The sequence below is a fragment of the Eumetopias jubatus genome, unplaced genomic scaffold (assembly GCF_037043125.1).
Source record: "Eumetopias jubatus isolate StellerSeaLion01/CBP00866 unplaced genomic scaffold, mEumJub1_p1.0 scaffold_9, whole genome shotgun sequence".
Lineage (NCBI taxonomy): Eukaryota > Metazoa > Chordata > Mammalia > Carnivora > Otariidae > Eumetopias > Eumetopias jubatus.
In genome coordinates this window covers 34,389,517-34,417,478 of record NW_028274815.1, presented here as the reverse complement: position 1 = coordinate 34,417,478, position 27,962 = coordinate 34,389,517, and the positions used below count along the sequence as shown (strand labels likewise).

Here is a 27,962-nt window from a genome sequence, read left to right as displayed (position 1 = left end):
TTACTCAAGATCGTCACCCAGAGCAAGGGAAGGCCTGATCAGTCTTGCTCTGGACTGTATCTCTCCACACTGTGAGATCACCACGGGCAGCTTGGGCTTATTGTTGGGGCCTGTGGGAACATTCTCAATCTTTCGCATCACTAGAAGTCCATCAATGATTTTTCACTACGTGCTTCCCATCCAGCCAATCACACTTAGAGCAGGTGATGAAGAACTGGCAGCCATTTGTACTGGGACCACTGTTTGCCATGGAAAGCAGGCCTGGAGCTGAGTGTCTCAGTTTTAAAATTTTCATCTGCAAATGGGCCTCCGGTAAATACTGGCAACTTCAGTACCATCTCCATTAACAAAATCCCCACCCTGAATCATGAAATCCTTTATGACCCTGTGGAAGGTGCTCCCTTTGTATCCTATCAGAACCCCATCTTTTCTGAATTCTCCAGTGAAGAACTGCCTAAAATTCTCGGCCGATGTCTCTTTAGTCACCCAATATCACATATGTTTTGAAAATGTTCTTACTTTTTAACCACAACAAGGTGTTGCATTTCCTTCATGAGAGTTTACTTGGAATTGGTTATCTTCCAAGTTTCCTTGTCTTTTTGCTTCAAGGAGGTGTGCATGAATGTTGATGAGCAAACATTTTGAGTTGGGTTACTTTTAATGACAGAAATGCAAAAAAAAAAAAATTGTCCCTAAGTCCTTGCATTCACATTGATTTTTTTCCATTTTTTAAAAAAGATTTTTATTTATTTATTTGGCAGAGAGAGAGAACAGGTAGGCAGAGAGGCAGGCAGAGGGAGAGGGAGAAGCAGGCTTCCCGCTGAGCAGGGAGCCCGATGCAGGGCTCGATCCCAGGACCCTGGGATCATGACCTGAGCCGAAGGCAGATGCTTAACCGACCGAGCCACCCAGGCGCCCCGATTTCTTCCATTTTAACAACTAATGTTATTTATTCCTTTAAACTCTATGCCTAATATAAACTTTTTTCTTTATAATACACCTTTTAGATTTTTAGCTTTTTACGCAAACTTTTAGTACTCTCTTCTTACTGAAAAATTTTATGTCTCATCCATCACCATTTTAAAGGGAGATGGGGAGAAAGGGATCTAATTTGAGGAATCATAGAATTTTTGAACCGGCAAAGGGTTAGAGATCATTAGTGTGTTCCTTTCATTCTACAAATAAAAAATTGAATACTCAGAATGGACAACTTATCATTAAGTTGTATGTATGTGTGTATGTGTATGTGTACAAACACATATACCCCTTCTTAAATTGTTAAAAAATAATTAGTCATACCCTGTTGGAGCTGGGCTTTGATAACTTCCCTGTAAGTGTTTTGGGATTCCTAGACAGATTGGGAGATGGATCAGAATGTCCTGGGGTCTGGGTTCGGACTGATGCTCTCTCCCTAAGGGACTGCTCTGAAGCTATACCAGAGGGTATGAATTAAATCAATTCCCTTTCAGACCATTCTCAATCAATTTAGAAACCAAAGGGATTATCAAGCCACTCTATATTTAGAATGGGAAAATGCCAGAGGGACAGTTCAAGTCTCAGGTTACTCTGAGCTCATACAGTCTGTGTGTCTGCCACAATTGCTCTGTATTTTAAGAAATTTTTGAGATAAATGATATGCCTTATGACTGAATTCTAGCATGAAAATTTTAGGTAAACCAGCAGATAATCTTGGGAATCATGGAGTTCATCTAATTCATTTTGCTTATATACAGAATGGAAAACAAATCTGGTTTAAATTTTATAGGACATTAAATTACTGTGGCATCAGAATTCATAATGATCAATTTATTCTAGCTTTTTAAAGAGTTACAATAAGAATAAGCAACAATGTACTTTAATTAGATATAAAATATTTTTTTGATTAAAGTGTTTTTGGATTATTAGTTAAAACTTTCCACATAATAGTTTTTTTAAAAAATTTTATTTATTTATTTGACAGAGACACAGCTAGAGAGGGAACACAAGCAGGGGGAGTGGGAGAGGGAGAGGGAGAAGCAGGCTCCCTGAAGAGCAGGGAGCCCAATGCGGGGCTCCATCCCAGGACCCTGGGATCACGACCTGAGCCGAAGACAGTTGCTTAACAACTGAGCCATGCAGGTGCCCCTCCACGTAATATTTTAAGCCATTTTCATGTCAGATAAACATAACCAGTGTGCTTTATTCATTAAGAACACATTTCGTAATTTTGTTGCACAGAGAAAGCTGAGGGGTGAACATCCATTAGCATTACCATCTTATATCTAATAAGATATATTTAACATAATAATCTAAAATTCTGAGACTGTTAACCCCATTCTCAGTAGAAGCTTTTTCTTTGATTGTGCTTTCTTATATTTGTTTCTTTGGATCTCTTTTTTGGAAAGGCTACATGACTAAGAACACAAGGTTAAAAACAAATTATTTGTCATTGGACTAAAATACTTTTGTTTGCTTATATTAGAACTTAACACTTTAGAGGCGCCTGGGTGACTCAGTTGTTAAGCAACTGTCTTCCGCTCAGGTCATGATCCCAGGGTCCTGGGATCCAGCCCCGCATCAGGCTCCCTGCTTCTCCCTCTCCCACTCCCCCTGCTTGTGTTCCCTCTCTCGCTGTGTCTCTCTCTGTCAAATAAATAAATAAAATCTTAAAAAAAAAGAACTTAACACTTTAGATAACTATGAAATATGATAACATTTTCTTAGTAAAATTAGTAAGACCGTGCATGTTTCTATGATGAATAACAAAGTCACTATGTTTTGTACTAGTTTTACATGTACATAATTGTTTTTAATATTATCAAAAACCCTCAAAAATATATAGTAGTCAATCCTACTACTTTAAAAACTATATTCTGGGCACCTGGGTGGCTCAGATGGTTAAGCGTCTGCCTTCGGCTCAGGTCATGATCCCAGGGTCCTGGGATCGAGTCCCGCATCGGGCTCCCTGCTCCTTGGGAGCCTGCTTCTCCCTCTGCTTCTCTCTCTCCCTCTCTCTCTCTCCTCCTCTGTCTCTCATGAATACATAAATAAAATCTTTAAAAAAAAACAAAAAAAAAACTATATTCTTTAAGAACAGAGATGAGAAATTAAAGTTTTCCCTTAGAAGATGTCTTAAAAAGCTGTCCCTGAGTCAAGGAAGTAATTTGATAAAGACAGCAGTTGACTAGAAATGGAAACTGCTGTTTAGCCCCTGGAATAAAGCCCTGGAAACAGCTACATAGCTACATTTTAGGGGCACCTGGGTGGCTTTACTGGGCTATTAGCTTTATTGTTCAGAGCATATTGATTTATGCAAAAGAGTCAGCAACCTTAACTATTTCTTGGAAGAAATGAACAATTATTTTATATTAAAATTTAAGGAAAAAAATCACAGTTCACTTAAATTCATGGTACTGCCTAGGTAATTTTCATTATACCAATTTGCAAATATAATAACTTATCCCTGAAATCCCCTCATCTGGCACTTCTCTCTTCTTAGCAAAATCTAATAGGGCAGAATTTCAGTTAAGTCTTGTGTCATAATGATTTGTCTTCTTTTCTTACTTGGGGAAGATTTTTTTCTTAACCTACTTTAAGGCAGTCAGGAAAATAAGTGTTTAAAGCACATCTAGTGATGCACTGTCCTTAGTTTTGTAGCATAAGTTGCTTTCTTAAGTTAATACAAAATATTCATTGTAAATTTATTGTGAGGGGAGATATATGTCAAGATGGGCCCACCATAATTCAAATGTATAAAGAAAACTATCTTTATGTTATCACTGTTCTCATTTGCCCTCAAGCCCTTCATCTCACAAAGGGAGAGGGAAACTTAATTTGTCAATTAAACTAATTCCATTATTCCCTAGTCAAAACTAATTTTTTAGAGGAGATTGACAAATAGTTCAAGTCTTTTCTGTTCTTATCTTGGGAAATGGAGAAGAACCAATTCCCACATGGTGTTGAATGAGAGCCCTATGCACATTTATTGTTCTTCCATTGAGGTGTTTATCTTTTTTTAAGATTTTATTTATTCGCTTGAGACAGAGAGATACAAAGAGAGCATGAACAGGGGAGAGGCAGAGGCAGAGGGAGAAGCAGGCTCCCCTCTGAGCCAGGAGCCAGACGTGGGGCTCAATCCCAGGACCCTGGGATCATGACCTGAGCTGAAGGCAGATGCTTAACCATCTGAGTCACCCAGGCACCCGAGTTGTGTATCTTAATGGTCTCTGGAAAACAAAATCGGTGTGATTGCTCTCTTTCATCTGCTCATGATGGTCCATGTCTGGTGTGATTCTTGGTTTTTTTCTTTGGCACGGTCAAGATGCAATGGTGGACCCTTTCTTGTCTTCAGGTCTTGCTGGTAGTACTTTCTTTGATTCTGGCTGAGACTCCAATTTGCTCATTTTCTTAGATGGTCTTTCCTATAAATATTCTATTACAGAATCCCTTGTCTTCTTCCTGCAAGAATCTTATTAGTGAGCTCACCACCTGGAACCCTCAGCTACTCTTTACATCTTCTCTGGGACCTGCTGGGAGTTCTACACCATCTCCATAACTGACATAGGCCAAAACACAGCATCCCGACTCTGCTATATTTGCTTTATATTAATGCACAGCTTTCTTCATGGTGGTCTTCTTCTAGAGTCCCGGATGGGAATGATGGCACAAACCTGCTTTTGGTTTCTCTGGCATTTTTGGGCTCTTCCTACCACTTTTCCTTAGATTTGGCCCTGGTGCTGAGGATACTTTGGGAACAAAGCAGGAGATGGGAGGACACTCGTGAATAAGCTCTTTTCCCTTTCTCTCTCTATTTGGTTCCTTTTCCCTTGGTCAAAAGGGCTTTATTCTTTCTCCTCTTATCTCATTGGGACTTCTTTCAGTCAAATCCTTCTATTTTCTTAGCTGGATTTGCCCTCTCCTAACTGGGGCAGAAAATGATTAAGGATTGCTAGGAAAGAGATCAAAAAGGAAAATATATCAGTAGATATTTTTAAAATATCCTCATTATACTCTTCCTCATAATACCCCTGGAATTTCATATAATGCTATCCCTATTTTAGAAATAAGAGGCCAGTGAGAAAAATTAAGGGCCGTCAGTAATATACAGGACTAAAACTTCAGGTTTCCATGCTTTAGAAACACATCATTCAATGGCTATTTATCAGAGCCCCTACAGTGTGTGTGAAGTTTTGGGAATATTAACAAAGCATAAAACATTGGCCCCTTTCCTTCTAGTTAGGTAGATACGATTGATGTGTTGTTGATTAAAAATGGCACATGAGTGTCCAATGAATCAACAGTGTCATAGTTCATAGATAGAGTGATTGATTCAGACTGGGCTGGTGAAGGAACATTTTGCGAGGCAGTAAAATATAAGCTACTCTTAGAAGTATGATAAGATTCATACTGGAGTAGTGGAGGGAATATGATGGTCTAAGGGAAAGACATGACTGTAAGAAATGAGTGGAGAAGGAAGATATAAAATTTATTTGAGAAACAAATAATTCATTTCCTTAGTCAATCACCTATTAAGAAATGCTAGGGAAGTAAGACTGAACCAGAAATTTGGGGATGTCCTATCTTGAGACATGGCTAGGTTTGCCCTGATTAACAGGACACTTGGTAAGAGTTATGACCTGAAACTAAATGTTGCCAAAATGTAGGGACTCATATGCAAGTCCTAAGAGAAACTGGTGGTCAAGTCACAAGGTTCCAAAGAGTGTGGAAACAGGTTGTAATTTTTAACAAAGCTGCAGTGGTGAGAGTAAATATGGAAGAGAGCCAGGGGTCTTTACATGTGAGTAGAGCTTAGAATTCAGAGGCTATAATACTTGCAGACCAGAAGGCTGCAGGGGAAATTTCTTAGTGGATGGAAAGGCTCCAGTCCAAAGAACAGCTCCAGTCCTGAGAATAGCAAGAGGGAAGGCCCCCCCCATCCCTGAGAGGGTCACTAGGATAATAACACAGCCTTGATGAACAGCAAGGGTCATTTACGCTCTCTGGGAATCTCATCCAATCTCCAGGTTTATTGATGACATGCACTTGTATGTGTCTTTCTCATGGCAGCAAAGTTTGTTGGCAAGGATGGATTTTGGAGTCAGACAAACCTGGAATTCAGACAGGCTCAATTGTGTTATTGGCTACTTGTATGATCTTGGGGCTGTGACCTTAATATCCATTAAAAAATATCTTAAATGGAGATTAAACCTCATAATCAAAGAGTCATCTTAACAACTGTTGGTGGATGAGGTAATATATGTAGACTGTCCAGCATATAACAGACACCAAGTATTAATTTTTCCACTTACTGATATCACTTCCTTATTCTCAAATGCTTAGAGTCTCCTTCATCTAGATGCCCACACAGCACCTCAGATAGAATTCCTGCTGTTGAATTCATTATCTCCACTCCCAATCCTGCTTTTCTTCCTCTTTTCTATTTGCATTTATGGCAATACCAGGCTCCCTGTTGTAAGCCTTTAACCCAGAGGCTATCAAGGGTACAGAGCCAGGATTGGGGTGAGGCCAGGGATGTGAATTGTGCAAATACAGGGTCAGAGCCTGTCTTTATTGAAATTTTTGGTAGTTTCTGGCACAGCCAATGTGGAACACAGTATGGACGTTCCTCAAAAAATTAAAAATAGTATTACCATATGATCCAGTAATTCCACTACTGGGTTTTTACCCAAAGAATACAAAAACACGAATTCAAAAAAGATACAGGCACCCCTATGTTTGTTGCAGCATTATTTTCAATAGTCAAATTATGGAAGCAACCCAGGTATCCATCCATAGAGGAATGGAGAAAGAAGACATGGTAGATATATACAATGGAATATTACTCAGCATAAAAAAGAATGAAATCTTGCCATTTGCAAGAACATGGATGGACCTAGAGGGTATAATGCTAAGTGAAATAAGTCAGCCAGAGAGAGACAAATACCACATGATTTCACTCATATATGGAATTTGAGAAACAAAACAAATGGACAAAGAAAAAAGAGAGACAAACCAAAAAACAGCCTCTTAACTAGAGAGAACAAATGGATGGTTCCCAGAGGGGTTGGGTGGGGAGATGGGTGAAATAGGTGAAGGGGATTAAGAGTACACTTAATCGGGATGAGCACTTGAGTAATGTATAGAATTGTTGAATCACTATATTGTACAGCTGAAACTAATATAACTAATATGTTGACTATACTGGAATTAAAATTTTAAAAATTATGAATAAATAAGAGATAAGTTTTATGATATGTAAATTATACTTCAATAAAGCTGTTTAAAATGTATAAAAAAGCAATTTTTGATATTTTGTTGTTAATGCATTATTTTGCAATAATCTTTACTTAAAAATTATTATATATTGTGTTTGTTTTGCATACTGTTCTTTAAAAATTGAACTAATTTGTCCACATTTAAAAATTAGGAGTTGTCAGATAAGAATCCAAATTTATGGCTTTTTGGAAAAATTCTAAAACCTGGCACCATTAGATCTGTATTTCCCACACCAGCTGTTGGATAGAGATGAATAGTAGCTACTTTTTGTAAGGGGCCATGAACTCTCCAGTTTGCCACAGTTCCCACCTTTCTCTCCTTGTATGTACCTGTATGTTCTTACACTTTACCTTTGTACCCCAGCTTTTTCTTCTCTCATTCTTTATTCTTTTCCTTCTCCTTCCTTCCTTCCTTCCTTCCAGAGTGAGCATTTCATGCTACTTTATACTTTAAGTTACTCTTCTATACTTTTTCTCGTCAGCTCTTCTCCATGTTATGCTGCTTTATGTCCATAGGATCAAAGAAAAATAGAACTGTAAGAGAAGTTGGTCTCCTCCCCTTATTTATAGGCAAGAAAGCTGAAACGTAAGAAGGTTGAGACTTTTCAAAGGTCGTATAATTAATAAAGGAAACAAATTAGACCCAAACCTGTCTTTGAAGATAAACTTCACTACTTTAACCCCCTTGTTAATATTTTTAAAAAGCCGCTCCTCTTTTCTTCCTCAATCCTGAAATTCTAACTCAACCACTGAACCTTTGCCATGGCAAATTTTTATTTAGAGTAAATCATCATTGTTTAAGGGTTCTGTTCCTTTGCCCCAGCATGCAACAATTTTGGCTAAAAATGCTGGGATTCTGTGGGGAAAGCAGACTAAAAGCCCCAGGGATAGCAGGTACAAGATAAAAATGGGTGTGTTTTTGCTGTGGTAAAAGACAAAAGAAGAGGGGAAAAGAGGAGGTCAGAGAACCTGCAAGACTTTTGATGGCCTTTGCCTCCAGGAAAGTCAAACCAATTTGCTGGATTGAAACCAGGTCACACCTTTGCTGTGCTCTCCTCTTTCCTCCTTGAGATAACAGTTGAGAAAATTACTCCATAGGAGGTGGAGTTTTTCTTTCCTGTGTCATAGGTCTCAGTTGGGATAGTATTAAACTGGGAACTTACTACATAATCCTCTTAGTCAAGGAAACTAAAGCATATATGAGAAGATAAAAAAGTGAAAAGTGACGTGTGCAATGACAGGTTCTTGAAACCCTCTTACATAACACTCTGTGAGAAGGTGAAGATCAGGACTTCTAATAGCTGTAGCCTGTCTGTATCGTCAGTATTTGTTAACAGGGATCAAAATCCAGGGCAGAGGGTGAACCCTCTACCTAACTGCCCAAGAGTTTGTGGAGGAGGGTGTGATGGTCTTTACCAGTTATTCAAACACTAGTCTAGGTATTGCTGTAAAGGTATTTAGTCGATGTGATTAAAGGCTATAATCACTTGACTTTAAGTAAGGGAGATTATCCTAGATAATTTGTGTGGATCTGATTCAAACAGCTGAAAGACCTTAAGAGCTGAGTCTTCCCTAATAAGAAAAAATTTGCCTGTGGACAGTAACTTCTCTCTTTCTTGAGAGTTCCAGTCTTTCTTGATGGCCTGCCCTGTGGGTTTCACACTTGCCCAGACAGCACCCACAATTGTGTGAGCCAATTTTTTGCAATAACTGTCTAATATATTATATATCTCCTACTGTTCTGTTTCACTGGTTGAATCCTGGGAAAGTGGGGGAAGTCGAGAGGTATCTGAAGGGTTTTGTTCTGTGTATAGCATTGGCATCTTGAAGATGCTAGAGCTGAGTACTGGGGTGGGAAATATGAACATGTTTAGATGCCAAATCTTAGTCCAGATGCTTTTATAAAATCAGTGAAATGTTTCTAATTTGGAGGAAGTGGTTCATACTGACTACTAACACTAAAATAAAATTTGATAGGGTGATAAGCATGTCTTATGTTCCAACTATACAGGATGATGTAGATTTTATAGTTTTTAGGCTTCAGCAACTCAAGTTCCTGAAGTTAAATCAAGCTCATTTTCCAGTTCTGGATGTCAAGGACAAAATGTCAAGGAACTGCACATTTGAGAGATCAGAAATAGAGATTGGTGAATTTCACTGTACTTATCCTGGAGACCTGTATTCTAAAATACAAGAAGTGCTTCTGTGAAACATTAATAATATTCAATCCTAATTGCCAAAACATTTCTCAATGAAACATTTCCTTTCTCTGGCCTCCTGCTTTCTGTCCAGGTCCCAGTCTTTGATCACATTTATTTTACAGAGGGACATCTCAATGTGCATCTTCCAGAGAGAAGAATGTTACTGAACAGGGCTCAGGGCCTTAATTCAGGAAAACTAATTGGTATGTAAGCAGTGTGTTCCTGCTTTTTGGCATAGTTGAGTTAACAGAGTTAGGTCTGTGTGACTCATACCTCATTTCAGAATTTTAGCAGAAATGACATCTAAAAAGAAAATATAGATAAAGAATAGAGAGATCAAAATTTAAAAAGGTAACTATTAAAATGGATAGAAAATGTACTAAAATGATGAGAAAGATGCTGACAATGTGTTAACAAATGAATTAACCTCATATTTTATCAGAGATCTGTTTTGGCCCTCATTTAAGCAATGTTATGTGTAGAGCTAGAGTACTGAATGTCTTTTGTAATGTCTCAGAAATGTTTATAAAGAGCTATCAATCGTGTCTAAAGTCAGTGCTTGAGTCTGTTATGATTTTGCAGAAGTACTACTCAATCTTCTATTGAATAATTTTATATTTCTATAGTGAATATGATTTTTCTGGACAATAGTTATGTCAATAAGTCAGCACTTAGGGGCTTAATATAATTTCAAGTCAGAAAAAAACGTAATGTTGTTTCAGATAGGATTAAGTTCAGTTACATATAACAGAAAATCCAAAGCAAAAGAGGTTTAAACAAAATAGAGGTTTGTTTCTTTCTCCAGTGAAAGATGTCTGGAGGTATGATGTCCCTGGCTGGGGTGGCCATTCCTCTGTCATTGGGGAGCCAGACACTTCTATGTTTTGGCTCCACTGTCTTGGAATATGGCTTCCACTGTCACTTCATGGTTTAAGATGGCTGCATGTATGCCAGTCATCATGTTTGTGTTCTAAGCAACACAAAAGAAGGGAGGGGGACAAAAGGGGAGCAATTACCAGCTCAGTCGGAGCCCTTTAAGAAACCTCCATGGAATTCCACAGAGCAATCCTCTTTCAGTGTTGAGCGCTAAATCCCTTCACGGTATTGAATGTTAAGGAATCTGGGAACACTGTCATTTATCTGGTGCATTACATTGCCCTGTGTGAAGTAGGGCAACAATGAAAGAGGTAGAGAGCTAGCCATCTCTACCACACATCCCTATTTGAATGCACATTTTAAAAAAGGAAACAAATGGTAAGAGCATTGTCTAAATTAGAAGGAGAACCAAGATCAGGATTCTTTAAGTCTGACTTCTAACAGAATAATAATGTTCTCTTTCAAGTTTGTTACCATTAACTGGAGCATTTTGGTTTCTTGGTGGCCTTCTGAATGGTTTTGAAAGTTGGAATGGTATAACCGGGGCAGAGAGAAGAGAATGAGTTACTGGAGGAGATGTAGGAATATACGGGTGTGGTATGTGTATGTGTGAATGAAAGGCCTTTTGAGTGCGGAGATATGGATGGACTGGTGAGTGGCTGGCTGAAGAATGAACCCTTCTTGCTATGCTAATGGACTAAAATGTTGGAGGTCCAGTGTGTTTGGGAAATGAAATGTGATGATTATACTAGACAGAGATTTGAAAGCCCAACTTCCCTTCTCTTTTCCCTTTTGGGAGACTGTGCCTTTGTGATGCATTGTTGATGCTTTATGTAATCTTCCATTCTCCTTTATTCCAGAGCAATGCATAGTCTCCTTTTGTGGTTGAATTAGATTTATATGGATCAAGCAGAGTGTTTAGAATTTAAACAGTCTTGGTGTTGGCTGAATGTTGGGGAGAAATATTTGAATCTAAGCTATCACGTTTGTGCCAAGGTTTTGGAGATTCCAAAAGCCACTGGGGAACTTTTTCAGTGCTAACTGGAGCATGTAACCTATCACAAGATTTCTAAGTCTCACAAAAGACACTTAGATCATTAGATGGGGTCCCAGAGGATATACATTTCTGAACTGGGGCAGAGACTGTGACTGTAATCTTTTTTTTTTTTTAAGATTTAAAAAAAAATTATCTGACAGAAAGAGAGAGCACAAGCAGCGGGAGCAGCCGAGGGAGAAAGAGAGAAGCAGGCTTTCCATTGAGCAAGGAGCCTGATGTGGGGCTTGATCCCAGGACCCTGGGATCATGAGCTGAGCCGAAGGCAGATGCTTAACCGACTGAGCCACCCAGGTGCCCCTGTGATTGCAGTCTTTAGCACAGTTCCCTCCCCACGTTCATCTCTTATGTTTAGTGGGCTAGAGATTGTGAAATGTGATAAGTACTTGATACGCACAGAGCTAGCACCTCTTAGACTTCATCATACCACCAGACCGAACATTTCTGTCTGCTTTAGCCCAGGAACCCACAGAAGACATGCCTACTGGGGAATATGCTTATAGTAATACTTAACCAATTGGTATACACCATATGGTTTCCTTTAATAGTTCTTTTTTAAGAAATGGTTAAAATAAAGAGTGAATAACAATATTTCAAAGGTGGCACATGGTATGTGTGATTTCCCAGGTCTGTCCTTATTATGATATTCAAGTATATGACAAATGAGCTGTTTAACAATTAGTCTATAGCTCAGTGTCCTGCCTTCAAAACACATGAGAAATTTCAAAGTATTTTACCCACAAAAACCTATCAAAGTTTTGATGTGGCTAGTCTTATCAGAGGAAAGCTCTACTATCATTCTTAACAAACTTCATAAATTCTTATCTAGGGAATTTTCATCTATATCATGTGTAATGATACCATGAAGCTCCTTAAATAAATTGTGTGGGTAAATGAAAGATTTAAAAATTGATCAGCAGCATCTTTATGGTTTATGCTTAGATTATTTTATGACCTCAAGACAAATATTTGCATGTGTTCTCATTTTGTAAATGGTCTACTTTTTCTCCAAGATGTTCTTGGGATTTTTGACAAAATTAGGCAGAATATATTCAAAAGTAAATGAAATGAATGCATAAATTTGTTGTCTGAAAGACTAAAGTTAAGACTACAAACATTAAAAAAATGTAAATTCCTATACCAAGAGAAAACAGAGTTTTATAGCAGAATTAGATATAGAAATAGATTATAAAAACATAAGGATTGGGAGCTTAGATGCATAAACATAAAATTCAATGTAAGCCAAAATTTATGACTAAAAAGAATGTCATTTTAATTGTGTCATAAAGAAAAGTTTTTCACACTACTTTTTGTTACACTTCTGTGAATGTTTAAAAAATGCCTCTATTAGAAGGGAGCTTGGGAAGATGGTGGAATAGGAAGACCCTGAGCTCACTCCATCTCATGTTTACAACTAGATATCATCCACATCAAAATCAAGAAACTGAAGAGCAGTTTGATTGGAAGACTGACAGAACAAACTCCACAACTAAATATAGAGAAGAAGCTGCATCTGAAAGTTTAGGAAGATCGGGAAGGTGTAGGGAGGTTGCTCGCAGGAGGGGGGGAGCAGGGTGTGGGGAGAGGGCAGAGAAATGGGCCCTCCTACTAGGGGGCTCACATGAGGAAGACTAATCCCCATAATGTTTGGCTCTAGAAACCAGAGAGGCTGAATTCCATGAGTTTGTAAAACTAGTAGGACTTGGAGCCTGGAGCTTTAAAAGTCAGCTGACTCCTACCGTGCATATTTTTTTACCACAACACCTATGAAACTAGAAGTCAACCACAAGAAAAAATCTGGAAAGAATGCAAATACATGGAGGTTAAATAACATGGTACTGTACAATGAATGGGTCAACCAGGAAATAAAAGAAGAAATAAAAGTACTGGAAACAAGTGAAATTGAAAATATAATTGTCCAAAACCTCCGGGATACAGCAAAAGTGATTCCATGAGGAAAGTTTATAGCAATCTAGGCCTACCTCAAGAAGCAAGAAAAATCTCAAATAAACAACCTAACTTTATACCTAAAGGAGCTAGAAAAAGAACAACAACAAAACCTAAAACCAACAGGACAGAAATAACAAAGATTAGAGCAGAAATAAATGATACAGGACCTAAAAATACCATAGAATAGATCAATGAAACCAGGAACTGGTTCTTGAAAAAATTAATTAAGTTGACAAAACTCTAGCCAGACTTATCAAGAAAGAAAAAGGACTCAAATAAATAAAATCACAAATGAGAGAGGATAAATAACAACCAACACCACAGAAATACAAACAACTATGACAATATTATGAAAAGCTATATGCCAACAATTTGGACAACCCAGAAGAAATGGATAAATTCCAAGAAACATTTAAACTACCACACTGAAACAGGAAGAAATAGAAAATTTGAGCAGACAGACCAATAAGCAGCAAAGAAATTGAATCAGTAATCAAAAAACTCCCAACAAACAAAAGTTTGGGACCTGATGGCTTCACAGGTGAACTCTACCAAACATTTAAGAAGAGTTAATTCCAAGAAATAGAAGAAGAAGGAAAACTTCCAAATTCATTCTATGAGGCCAGCATTACCCAGATACCAAAACCAGACAAAGACACCATTAAAAAAGTGAACTACAGACCAATATCCCTGATAAACATAGAGGCAAAAACTCTCAACAAAATACTAGCAAACTGAATTCAACAATACATTAAAAAGTCATTCACCATGATCAAGTGGGATTTATCCCTGGATTGCTAGGGTGGTTCAGTATTTGCAAATCAGTCAACGAGATAAATCACATCAACAAGAGAAAGGATAAGAACCATATGATCCTTTCAATGGTTGCAGAAAAAGCATTTGACAGAGAACAACATCCATTCATGATAAAAACTCTCAACAAAGTAAGTTTAGAGGGAACATATCTCAACATAATAAAGGCCATATATGAAAAGCCCACAGCTAACATCATCCTTAATGGGGAAAAACTGAGAGCTTTTCCTGTAAGGTCAGGAACAAGATGAAGATGTCCACTCTCACCACTTGTATTCAACATAGTACTAGAAGTCCTAGCCATAGCAATCAGACAAGAAAAAGAAAGAAAAGTCCAGATTGGTAAGGAAGAAGTAAAACTTTCACTATTTATAGATGACATAATACTATATATAGAAAACCTGAAAGACTCCACCAAAAAACTGCTAAAACTGACAAATGAATTCAAGGAAGTGTGAGGATACAAAATCTGTGTACAGAAATCTGTTGCATTTCTATATACTCATAATGAAGCAGGAGGAAGAGAAATTAAGAAAACAGTCGCATTTACAATTGTACCAAAAATAATAAGATACCTAGGAATAAACCTCCCAAGGAGATGAAAGACCTGTACTCTGAAAACTATATAACACTAATGAAAGAAACTGAAGACAACACAAAGAAATGGAAAGATAATCCATTCTCATGGATTGGAAGAACAAATATTGTTAAAATGCCTACACTACCCAAAGCAATCTACACATTTAATGCAATCCCTATCAAAATACAACAGCATTTTTTCACACAACTAGAACAAATAATTCTAAAATCTGTATGAAACCACAAAAGACCCTGAATAGCCAAAGCAATCTTGAAAAAGAAAAACAAAGCTGAAGGCATCACAATTCTGGACTTCAAGTTATATTACAAAGCTGTAGTGATCAAAAAGGATGGTACTGGCACAAAAGTAGACACATAAATCAATAGAACAGAATAGAAAATCCAGAAATAAACCCACAATTATATGGTCAATTAATCTTGGACAAAGCAGCAAAGAATATCCAATGGGAAAAAGACACTTTCTTCAACAAAAGGTGTTGGGAAACTGGACAGCAACATGCAAAAGAAAGAAACTTGACCACTTTCTTATACCATACACAAAAATAAATTCAAAATGGATTAAAGACCCACATGTGAGACCTGAAACCATAAAAATCCTAGAGGAGAACACAGGCAGTAGCTTCTTTGACATCAATCGTAGCCATAGCAACTTCTTTCTACATATTTCTCCTGAGGCAAGGGAAACAAAAACAAAAATAAACTATTAGGATTATGTCAAAATAAAAAGCTTCTGCACAGCAAAGGAAACAATCAACAAAACAAAAAGGCAACTGATGGAATAGGAGGAGATATTTGCAAATGATATATCTGATAAAGGGTTAGTATCCAAAATATATAAAAAATGTATACAGCTCAATACCCAAAAAGCAAATAAACCAATTACAAAATGGACAGAAGACATAAGCAGACATTTCTCCAAAGAAGCCATACAGAAGGCCAACAGACATGAAAAGATGCTCATCATCACTTATCATCAGGAAAAGACAAATCAAAACTACAATGAGCTATCACCTCACACCTGTCAGAATGGCTAAAGTCAACAACACAAGAAACGACAGGTGTTGGCAAGGATGTGGAGAAAAAGGAATACTTATGCACTGTTGGTAGGAATGCAAACTGGTGCAGCCACTGTGGGAAAACTGTATGGAGGTTCTTCAAAAGTTAAAAATAGAACTACCCTATGATCCAGCAATCGCACTACTGGATATTTACCCAAAGAATACAAAAACACTAATTCATATATATATTCATATATATGTGTGTATATATGTACATATATATATACATACACACACATACATATATGCTTGTTATGATGAGCACAGGGTGATGTATGGAAGTGTTAAATTACTATGTCGTACACCTGAAACTAATATAACACTGTAAGCTAACTAACTGAAATTAAAATAAAAACTTGAAAAAAATGCCCCTTTTAGTAGGATAGAGCATGGTGAAGGGGATATTGATGTCATTTATAATGTCATATTATGATGTGATACTTATTTCATTTAGCTTTGATTTGACCTGTGGTATGTACATTTATTTATATGCATTTATATGTGTGCAAGCATATATATGTATATTTACATATATGTGTGTATGTTGTGTATATGTATATATCTTTCCATATATGCTTATGTGTATATACTTGTGTGTAGAAATATAGTTCTGAATGTCCATTCCTTCTATAAGTTCTCTTAGAAATGTTTATAAAGAGCTACCAATCATATGTCAAAAGTCAGTGCTTGAGGGTGCCTGGGTGGCTCAGTCGTTGAGCGTCTGCCTTCGGCTCAGGTCATGATTCCGGGATCCTGGGATCGAGTCCCATATCGGGCTCCCTGCTCGGCAGGAAGCCTACTTCTCCCTCTTCCACTCCCCCTGCTTGTGTTCCTGCTCTCATGCTCTCTCTCTCTCTGTCAAATAAATAAATAAAATCTTAAAAAAAAAAAAAAGTCAGTGCTTGAGTCTGTTGTGATTTTCAAAAAGTACTACTCAATTTTCATTTCTAAGAAACATAAAAGAAACACGTTCAGAACTCTAGCTCTACATATAACACATATGTATGTATACACACGTGCATATATATATATCTTCTTATAATAATTAGGTTTGCTGTAAATGGGTTTTATTACAGTTCTGTGTGGGTGTGTGTGGTAAGAACACTTGGCATGAGATCTGCCCTCTTAAAAAAGTTTTAAAGTGTACAATACTGTATTGTTAACTACAGGCACAGTGTTGTACACATCTCTAGAACTTATTCATCTTGCATAACTGAAGCTTTATACTTGCTGAACAGCAACTCCCACTGCTCCCTTCCCCAGCACCCTGGAAACCACCATTCTACTCTGCTACTATGAGTTTGACTATTTTAGATTTCTCATATAAATGGATCATGCAATATTTGTCCTTTTGCGACTGGCTTATTTTACTTAACATAATGTCCTCAGGTTCATTTATGTAATTGCATATGGGTAACATTTCCTTTTTTTTATTTTTTATTTTTTATTTTTTTTTAAAGATTTTATTTATTTATTTGAGAGAGAGAGAGAATGAGAGATAGAAAGCACAAGAGTGAAGAGGGTCAGAGGGTCAGAGGGTCAGAGGGAGAAGCAGACTCCCCGCTGAGCAGGAAGCCTGATGTGGGACTCGATCCCGGGACTCCAGGATCATGACCTGAGCCGAAGGCAGTCGCTTAACCAACTGAGCCACCCAGGCGCCCCTCATTTCCTTTTTTTTAAAGGCCAATCAATATTCCATTCTGTGTACATACCACATTTTCTTTCATCAGTCATTTGTCATTGGACATTTAGCTTGTTTCTACATCTTGGCTGTTGTGAATGATGTGTTGAATGGGACTGTGAATATCTCTTCAGGATCTATATTGCAGTTCTTCTAAATTATTATTGCTAAATCATATGGTAGCTTTATTTAAAATTTTCTGAGGAATGTCCATAGTGGAAAAACCTTTTTAAATTTCCACCAATAGGGTACAAGTGTTCAAATTTCTTCACATCCTTGCCAACGCTTGCTATCCTTTTTTTTTTTTTTTATAGTAGCCATTCTAACAGATGTGAGGTGATATCTGATTATGGTTTTGATTTGCATTTCCCTGATAATTAGTGATGTTGAACATTTTTTCATATACCTCTTAATCTTGTGTGTGTCTTCTTTGGAGAAATGTCTATTCAGGTCCTTTGCCCATTTTTTTTTTCATCTAGTTATTTCTGTTTGTTTGCTATTGAGTTATATGAGTTCCTTGTATATTTGGATACTCACCCCTTACCAGATATATGGTTTGGAAATATTTTCTCCCATTCTGTATGTTGCCTTTTTATTCTGTTGATTGTTTTGTTTGCTGTACAGAAACACTGTAGTTTGATGTAGCCCCACTTGTCTATTTTTGATTTTTTTGCCTGTGTTTTTAGTGTCATATTCAAGAAATCATTGTTAAGGCCAATGTCTTGAAGCTTTTCCCCTATGTTTTATTCTAGGTGTTTTACAGTTTCAGGTCTTACATTTAAGCCTTTAATCCATATTGAGTTGATTTTTGCCTATAGTGTGATGGGGTTCAGGGCAAGCTACCCAAAAATATTCCACTTTGACATGTTAATTATTTTTTAAAAAGATTTATTTATTTATTTGAGAGAGAGAGAGAGCACAAGCAGGCGGGGCAGAGGGAGAGGGAGAGAGAATCTCAAGCAGACTGTGCACTGAGCATGGAGCCTGATGCAGGGCTTGATCCCAGGACCCTGAGATCATGACCTGAGCCGAAACCAAGAGTTGGATGCTAAACTGACTCTGGCATTTTGATTATTTTGAATTAAAGTTACTCAAGAAACAGCTGGTGCAAGAAAAATGCACTGGTCTTTCTTTGTTCTCCTGAATGCAGAAAATACATTTCCCATCTGGAAGGTACCCTCCTTGTACCAGAGAAAAGAAAGACATCTTTATTATCAAAGATAAGGAATTTAATAAAGACATCTTTATTACCAAAGATAAGGAATTATATAACCTGTGAATGCTATATAAACAAACCTTGTTACTTCTTCGCTAATTTACTACCCCAAGCTCAAACTTCTCTGTTTTGTCAGTTTTTCAAAAATTCATTATTTCTCTGTCTAAAAGGTATGAAAGCTGTTTGCTTTGGTCATTTGTTTGAGTCATATTTTTATGAGCTCATGTACATATGAAATTAAATTTATTTTTTACCATTAATCTGTCTTATATCAATTTAATTATTAGGCCATTCAAAGACTCTAGAAGGGAAGGAATGTGTCTTTTTTTTTTTAAGATTTTGTTTATTTGACAGAGAGAGACACAGTGAGAGAGGGAACACAAGCAGGGAGAGTGGGAGGGGGAGAAGCAGGCTTCACGCGGAGCAGGGAGCCCAATGCGGGGCTCGATCCCAGGACCCTGGGATCATGACCTGAGCTCAATGCAGACACTTAACGACTGAGCCACCTAGGCGTCCCAGGACTGTGTCCTTTTCTTTTGCATGTGGATATACAGTTTTCCCCACATCATTTGTTTGAGAAGACTGTCCTTTCCTTATTATGTATTCTTGGTACCCTGTTGAAGGTCAGTTGACTATACATGTTTGGTTTATTTTCCTATTCTGTGCCAGTGATTTACATGTCTATCTTTATGCCAGCACTATACTGTTCTAATTACTGTAGCTTTTCAATATATTTTAAAATCAGAAAGTGTAATGCTTCCAGCTTTATTTTTATTTCTCAAGATTGTTTTGACTATTTGGGGTTCTTTGTGGTTCCCATATGAATTTTAGATTGTATATATTGAAAACTCTAAAGCTGCACAAAAAATTGTTAGAACTAATAAATGAATTTATTAAAGTTGCAGGATACAAACCCAACACAAAAATCAGTTGTGTTTCTATACACTGACAATGAACCATTTGAAAAGGAAATTAAGAGACAATCCCATTTACAATAGGACCAAAAAGAATCAAATACTTAGGAATAAACTTACCAAAGAAGGTGAAAGACTTGTATACCGAAATTTGTAAAACATAGATGAAAGAAATCTAAAAAGATACAAAGAAATTGTGTTCATGGATTGGCAAACACAACGTACAGATTCAGTGCAATTCATATCAAAATCCCAATGACATTTTTTACAAAAATAGAAAACAGAATCCTAAAATTTATTACAGTTCTGAAGTGCCATTTCTCAGTTATAAGTTATCTTGCAGTTTCTATAGTCTAGTGGTGAGATTTCTCTTCACTGGAGCTATTACTGTAGTACACATTCAGTGTCATGATGGTGGCAGGGTATTTTAGATTGCTCATTCTCACTGGAGAAAATTTTTAGAAATATTAACCACAAATTACTTACAATTAAAAATATACAGGGGTTCCTGGCTGGCTCAGTCGGAAAAGCATGCGACTCTTGATCTTGGAGTCATGAGTTTGAGCCCCACCTTGGCTGTAGACATTACTTAAAAAAAATACCAACTTTCTTAAAATTGCTAAAACTTAAGTATTAAATAAATTCCAAAACTTTGAAGTATTGTAGAGCAGCCTGTTGAATCAAAACAAAGTTTCTGGTATATACAGGTGTTCTTTCTCATGTGATATTTGTCATTCTTTCTTTCCTCCTTTCTTTTTACTATACACATTAAAAGCTTTATTTTCTTCTCTATCCTCTGTGAATCCTAAATTGGCTTCAAATCCCAGGTAGCTTTTCCTTCAAGGCTCAATTCTGGATGTTTGTTTAACCTTAGGTAATAATCCACCTTACTGATTTCAAAGAAGTTGTAATGTATTCTTCAGTTCCTGGGGATAAAAAAAAAAACCCTCATGATCAAACTTTTTCCAGTTATAGATGTAATCTTTTTTTTTTTTTTTTTTTTTTTTTTTTACTCTCTCAGAATAATTCTGGTGGAGGAGAAACTCTGATAGTGGTACACTCTAAATCCTCCCAACTCTTGTTTTACTTATTTGGGGAACAATAACTGTGAGTAATGTTTTGTAGCTCTTTTCCAATGTACCCTATAGCTAATACTCAAGGCACTCAGAAAAGGATTTTTTCAAGTGAAGTATCCATGAAAAACAACAACAACAACAACAAAACAACTAACTCAGGATGTAAGCATTGTATACAGATATGCACATCTACATACCTGTAGTCTCACCCAGGGTTATGGAGATGTAATGACACACCTTATCCTTAGATAACTTAGAAGCTAAGACAAAAAAAAAACCTTTCTTGATTTCATATCACAGTCTTGTTTGGTGCATATTGAAGAAGATAAATGCATTTTTCTTTTTTTAACGATTTTTATTTATTTGTCAGAGAGAGAGAGAGCACAAGCAGGGGGAGCAGCAGAGGGAGAGGGAGAAGCAAGCTCCTCACTGAGCAAGGAGCCCAATGTGGGACTCGATTCCAGGACCCTGAGGTCATGACCTGAGCTGAAGGCAGACGCTGAACGACTGAGCCACCCAGGCGTCCCGATAAATGCATTTTTAGAGAGTTTTACCAGTTGGGCTCTTCTTGACACTAGAGAAAAAAATAGGATTAACATTTCAGAAGGGATTTAGATTAGCCAGGGGTAGATTACTTTTTTTTAAGAATTCTCAGAAATGTGTCACTAGAACTAATTATTGTTCAAGAAAGTAGAATCTGGGGTGCCTGGGTGGCTCAGTCATTAAGTGTCTGCCTTTAGCTCAGGTCATGATCCCAGGGTCCTGGGATCCAGCCCCGCATTGGGCTCCCTGCTCCTCAGGAAGCCTGCTTCTCCCTTTCCCACTCCCCCTGCTTGTGTTCCTTCTCTCGCTGTCTCTCTGTCAAATAAATAAAATCTTAAAAAAAAAGTAGAATCTCCACTAGATATGTTTAAGAACATCATCAACTATAATTTATTTTGCATCATTTACATAGAAACCTGGGGAATGAATTAAATGATCTTCTGATGGTTTATACTAGAATGAATATGTAATTTCTACATTGATATACTGAATGTTTATTTTCATTACTAAATCAGAGCTCTGTTTATAAAAAACCATCACCTTTGTATTCCAATAATCATTAATTGGAATAAAAAATTAGGAATTGTGCCAGTGGGACTATGATCATTATTCAAACACAGTTGCTTTCTATTTAGAGCAGATAAGCATTTGAGAATTATATTTGCTACAAAGAATTTCTACTAACAAAATCATTCTAAATGTAATATAAATAGTGGCATTAAGTAAGTAGATGATGGAAATTTTTAAAAAATCTTTTCTTTCCAACTGTTGTATAATCAACTTTTGCTTATTCACATTCACAAATAAAAATAGTAGCAGGCTTCTATCATTTAGATGAGAATTTGGGATACATCATATTATTTTATTTTCAGGATCATGCTTATCTTCCTCTTTGATTTGCTTAGATGGAAATTAAAATTAGCTTGCATTTCCTGGATATATGAAAACTCTTATTAGGGAAAAACAACTCAGAAGCATGCTCAAAGGCAGAGAAGAATTAAAAGTTGAATTAAAAATCATCTGGGCATAATAAAGCATCTTGTTTAGGAGACTCAGTGACAGCATTTTTATGCTTTGTTTCATGCGCCTTGTTAGGATGTTTATTTCAGGCCATTTACAATTCCAGAAATAAATGCAGGGCAGGCATTTTATGTTGGACAAGTAACAATTGATGATTTGTATTAGAATGTCCTAGAACTCCCAAGAACTTTTTTAACCTATATTTTACCTTTGATTCTCTCTTCTTTTCTTCGTCTCTCCATTCCTTATTATTCTTCCAGGCTATTTTTACCTGCCTTTATAAACCTGGTAATTGTTTGAACTTCAAGTTTTCAAAATAGAGTCATTTAGACTGGGTTATAAGGAAGGAGAAATCTGAGCAATTTAAACTTTAATTCCTCTCATAATTATTTAGATAAAAACAACTCCATTATATAAATTTCCATATACACATTTCAAAATTCTCTTTCAAGGTACTCTTGGTACTTGTGCTTGGTGAAAAGTATTACGCTTTCCCTTGTTGCATGAGATGCTTGCTATTTCATATTTGTTAGGAATCCATGGTACAATAGACACTGAACAAAAGGCTATGGGAAGATATAGCCTTTGATCTAATACTTCCCATAGACTTCCTCCAAACAGTGTCATGAGTAGAAAAACCCACCACACTCTCTGTACTGCCCCTACACTTCTCCCAAACAGCATCATGAGAACACCTTCCATCATAAGTTCATTTGATGGGCTGGAAAACAGAACAAAGACAGTTCATAATAACATGACAAATCACCACCATTATGCTTTATCTACTGGGTTCCAAGACACAAAGTTTTTGTGTTTTCACATTTGTAAGATTGGGATACATAATAAAATCGATGTATACATTCACTTGGGTAGTTCCTTTTTTTTCTTTTTTCACCTGAAAAGCTATTATTAAATTGATGTTTCCTTTATAATCCATATAACTTTAGGATTAAAGAAATATGTCATCTTAAACACACTAAGAGGAAAACAAACCAGAAGAAAGCAAAAAAGCAAAACTGAACAGCCCTCTTAGAAGTTTCAAGTCTTTCATGGGCAGGCCTAGAGAATAGTGTCATGATCATAGCACAACTTTAGCATAGATATATACAGGAATTGATTGTGTGAAAAACATTTTTTCTTAATTCAATCAGCATTTATTAGATGCCAGTAATATGCCAGGCTCTATGCTAAGCACCAGTCTAATAAAGACGATTAAGATGAAGCTTGTGCATCCTGAAATAAAACTTAAGATTTTCATTTAAAAAATTGCCTCTTTTCTAACTATATAAAATTACTGCATATTCAATGAAAAACACACTTTAAAAAATTTGAAAGAACATAGCAAAAGCAATTTAACGGGGCATAATAAAATGTAAGCCAACTATGGGGTGCTCTTTAGCCTAGAATCAGTCATGAGTTTAACAGTAATGGATTTATGATTCATTAGGACTAAGAGAGGTTGTAATTTTAAAAGGAACATGATATTTAGGTGACAGTTTAAAAGACATTAAATTACTGTGTTCAACCTTATATTTCACAAATCTTTAAAAGGGCAACAAAAATATTTGTAACAATGTGACTTGCTCATTTTTCTTATTTGTAACAACTTTTAATTGTCATTATGCTAGTGAATTAACTTGTATTAATGATTGTTTCAATGTAAGACTTCAGAAGGACTTTGAAAGAAGCTATTCTTATAGGCTTTAGTCTATATATTTAAAATCTGTTTATTGCTCTTTCTTTTTCCTGTTTCGGGTGTTTGCTTTAATATAAAGTCTTATAAATAACCATGAGTTATATGAAATGAAGTCTCCGGTAGTGATAACTTGATAAAGTAAGGTTTGACAGCCAGTTAAATTTATTTGAAGTGTAGGTTGGGAGTATTAAGAAGGCTCACATTCTTTACATCTCAAATCTGGGCTAATGAGAGAACCCAAGTATAAAATGGAGGGCGGGACTGTTTGATCAGTGGTAGCGTATGGGGTCCAACCATGAGAGACAGAAGGCCAAGGGAAGAATCAGTAATGTGTATAGAGGGTTTCTTGTGTGGCTGGCTCCTAAGAAGGAGCCTCTGTCCACTTAATGCACTTACATGGGACCATTTTGGGTGGGACCAAGGTCAAGTCTATAAAACTCCACAGGATTCTTGAATTTACCGTGATGTGGATTGGGAGACCAGTGACTGCTACTTCTAGTTCTGTGGTTTTCCAAAATATTCCATCATTTCCAACATTCCACTTGTTGCAAGTACAGAAAGGGGCCAGTTCTCCTTTTGCCTTTAGGGTAGGTTGTTGTTTGGTCAGAGTGGTGCTTTCCGTCAGCAGACACACGTGAAAAAATAAGCCTGCCTTGGGGCTCCTGGGTGGCTCAATCGGTTAGGCGACCCGACCAACTCTTGATTTCGGCTCAGGTCATGATTTCAGGGTCCTGGAATCAAGCCCTGCCTCAGGCTCCCCACTCAGCGGGGAGTGCTTGAGGATTTCCCTCCCTCTCCTTCTGCCCCTCCCTCCGCTTGTGCTCGCTCTCTCAAATAAATAAATAAATCTTAAAAAAAAAAAAATAAGCCTGCTTCAGAGAAGGTGTAGTGGGTGGAACTGTACGTTCATTCAGCCTTTTTGGGGTCAGCAGGAAGCAGGTGGTGAGGCTGCATTGTGCTGCTTTTTCTCTGTTACAGGAAAGGTCCAAATGCCATATCTGAAGAGGTCAAATGTGGGGCCTGAAGTGACACCACAGAACCAACAGTTTAGAACTAGGGTTAAGGTATTAAAGTAGGTAGAAGGAGGACAGAGGAAAGAGATGTGCAAGTCTGTCTCAAGTGCTAGTGGTGTGTTGTTGGTTTGAGACTGGAGGACAAGAATTCAATGAGACTTTCTATTTCAAACATCTTGCAAAACACAAAAGGTCTTGATAAAGATCAGGTTAAATTCTCTCCTACTGTCTCTCACCTTTTTGAGTTTTCCATGCTTCCCATGCTTGCTAAATGCGGATTTTCAATCTGGCAGTAACAGTCACCTTTATGTCTGTGTCTCTGTCTAGCTACATTTATATCTACATATACGACTTTACACTTTTTTTTTTTTTTTGAGGTAAAACAAAGCAGACTTTTGTTTAGGGAATGTGAATAAGATCTTAATGTTTGGACAGAGGGGCTGAAAATAGACCTAGTGGGTTATTTAGGCAGGGATGATGATTTATGGAAGTCTCACTGAAGTGTTTTGGAGTGAAAGTATATCCTAGGAAACACTCTCGAATGTTATTCAAATAAGTTAATGATAATAAATTTAAAAAGTGTCTAAATTATTTAGGAGAAAACAGTATCTCCCTGGTAATTCTGTGGCAGCTGTATTCTGTGAACTACTGTTTATGTTTCTTTAGATAGCAACATTATTGAAAAGAAATTAGAATTTACAAATTAACACTGCCATTTTATAGTTTTTTGAATATAGGAAATATTCAAACATAAATTAGAAAAGAATGATACAAAGATATTAACGCACAGGGTAAGGTTTAAAGGTAGCAACCTCTTGTGATTGATAATGGCTAACTTTTGTTTTTTTAAAAAATGGTGGTGAAATATACATAATATGTATCATTTTAACTATTTGTAAGCATATAATGTACTGTGAATACATTCATGATATTTGATGTTGTTATAGTCTGAAAATCAAAACTTTGTAACTATTGCCTCTAAAAAATTTCATATCTATATCTACTGGTAGAAGGAAAAGATGGAACAACAAGATTAAAAATATGGGGGAAGATGGTGGAATAAGCAAAGTTGATTAAAATTAAGATTTTTTTTTTTTTTACTGACACTGTAGTTTTTCTCTTTTTCAGTTGGTTTCATAGAGTCATAAAGCACTATCCTAAAATCAGATGGAGTGAAAAGCAGTTACATTATGTAGATATAAAATCCTTTCTGAAATTGATATTCCTTCACTTTTCTGACTAAGCTCTTGGTTAGCAAAATGTTGCAAGAACACATTAGAAATATGGTATGTTTAAAAGAAGATTTCATTCTTGTACCAAAACTTATGTAAGCATTTTGGGCTTTAGACCTGGAAGAATACATTAATGATCACCTGGTCTGAATCCCTCATTTATAACTGAGGAAAATGAGGTCCGTAAGGATTATATCTTTCTGTCTACCCATCTATTTGCCTAGAACATGCTTTGTTTCAAAAAAGTGTTTTAAAGTGGCTTATAAGGATACATAAAAGAAAGATAACAAATTGGAAGTAGGTGAAAAAGGCAAGGGGGAAAAAGGAGAAATCATAAAAAGAGTTAGGACTGAAATTAACTCAGAAATACACATTATTAAATTCTAGGCGTTTGATGGGCATAAGCCTCAGACTAAACTGTAAATGTTCTACTGGTCAATGTACAGAGGTAATTCTGATTACTTAAGCAATTCAGTTCCTCCAAAGATAAAAAAAAATCTAATTGTTCAGAAGATGGACCACTATTTACAGCGTAAGAAAGAAATGTCTCCTGAGTGTCTTACAAAGAGAATACATTTTCTAAATCAGCAACATCTTCAAAGCCTTCATTGCAGGAGATAGAACAAATTCCTGTTTTGTTTTGTTTTTTTAAGGATTTTATTTATTTATTGGAGAGGGAGAGATGGAGATAGCGAGAGAGAGCAGGAGCAGGGAGGAGAGGGAGAAGCAGGCTCTCTGCTAAGCGGGGAGCCTGATGTGGGATTCGATCCCAAGACCCTGGGATCACGACCTGTGCCAAAGGCAGACGCTTAACCAACTGAGCCACCCGGGCACCCCAAATTCCTGTTTTTCATGGCATCTCTTACTGTAAGCTGATTGGGTCTCATCTGGGTGCAATTCAGTAAAATGTCTGAATGATAGGAATCTTTATCCTTCAGTCCTGGGAAGGGCACTGTGTGTCAAATTCCATTCAGGGCAGCTGGAGCTTTGTTCTCATTCTGCCCTCAGAGACTTAAGCTTTACTTTTCCAGGTAGTTGAAAAGAGAGCTATATGACTTGGCATTATGAGAGTAGAACTCGCTTTCCTCTAAATCAGTATTTTACAGACATATTTTGGGCATGTGAATCTTCTGGCATGCTTGCTAAAGTAATTCTCATTTCTCTACCTCATGTTTATTGATTCAGATTCAGCAAGTCTAGGTGGGGCCCAGGAATCTGCGTGTGATGTAGGTGTGAGGAGTTGTGTTTTGAGAATTGCTGGATCATCTTTTCCTGGAAGGGGTATTGGCCACTTGATCCTTTAAGGATGGTACATCTATACTTCAACCAAAGTCTTTATAGGATGTTTTTCCTCCTTGTTTTCTGCCTTCTCACCTTCCTCCTCTTTCTCTAGTTCCATACAGTTTAAATAATTGCTGGTTTCAGAGCTGGATTGAGAATTATCTCTGGTTGGAACTGAGATGTATTGACATGTGATGTTGAACATCTTTTCATATGCTTATTTGCCATCTGCTGGGGTGTCTGTTCAGATTTTTGTCCAATTTTTAATTGGGTTGTTCAATTTCTTACTGTTGAGTTATGAGTTCTTTGTATATTTTGGGTAGTTGTCCTTTCTTAGATATATGCTTTACAAATATTTTCTCCCAGTCTGTGGTTTGTTATTCTCTTGACAGAACAGTACTTCTTAAATGGGCCACATAGAATCACACAGGGTGTTTTAAAAGATATTGACTCTTTGGCCCCATAGATTATGATATAATTAGTAT

At 36.9% G+C, this 27,962-nt stretch overlaps 1 pseudogene; it reads right to left on the bottom strand.

Moving 5' to 3' along the window:
- Positions 1-27,682, bottom strand: LOC114219611 (peptidyl-prolyl cis-trans isomerase H pseudogene; annotated as a pseudogene).
- Between the last annotated feature and the right edge of the window lie 280 nt (positions 27,683-27,962).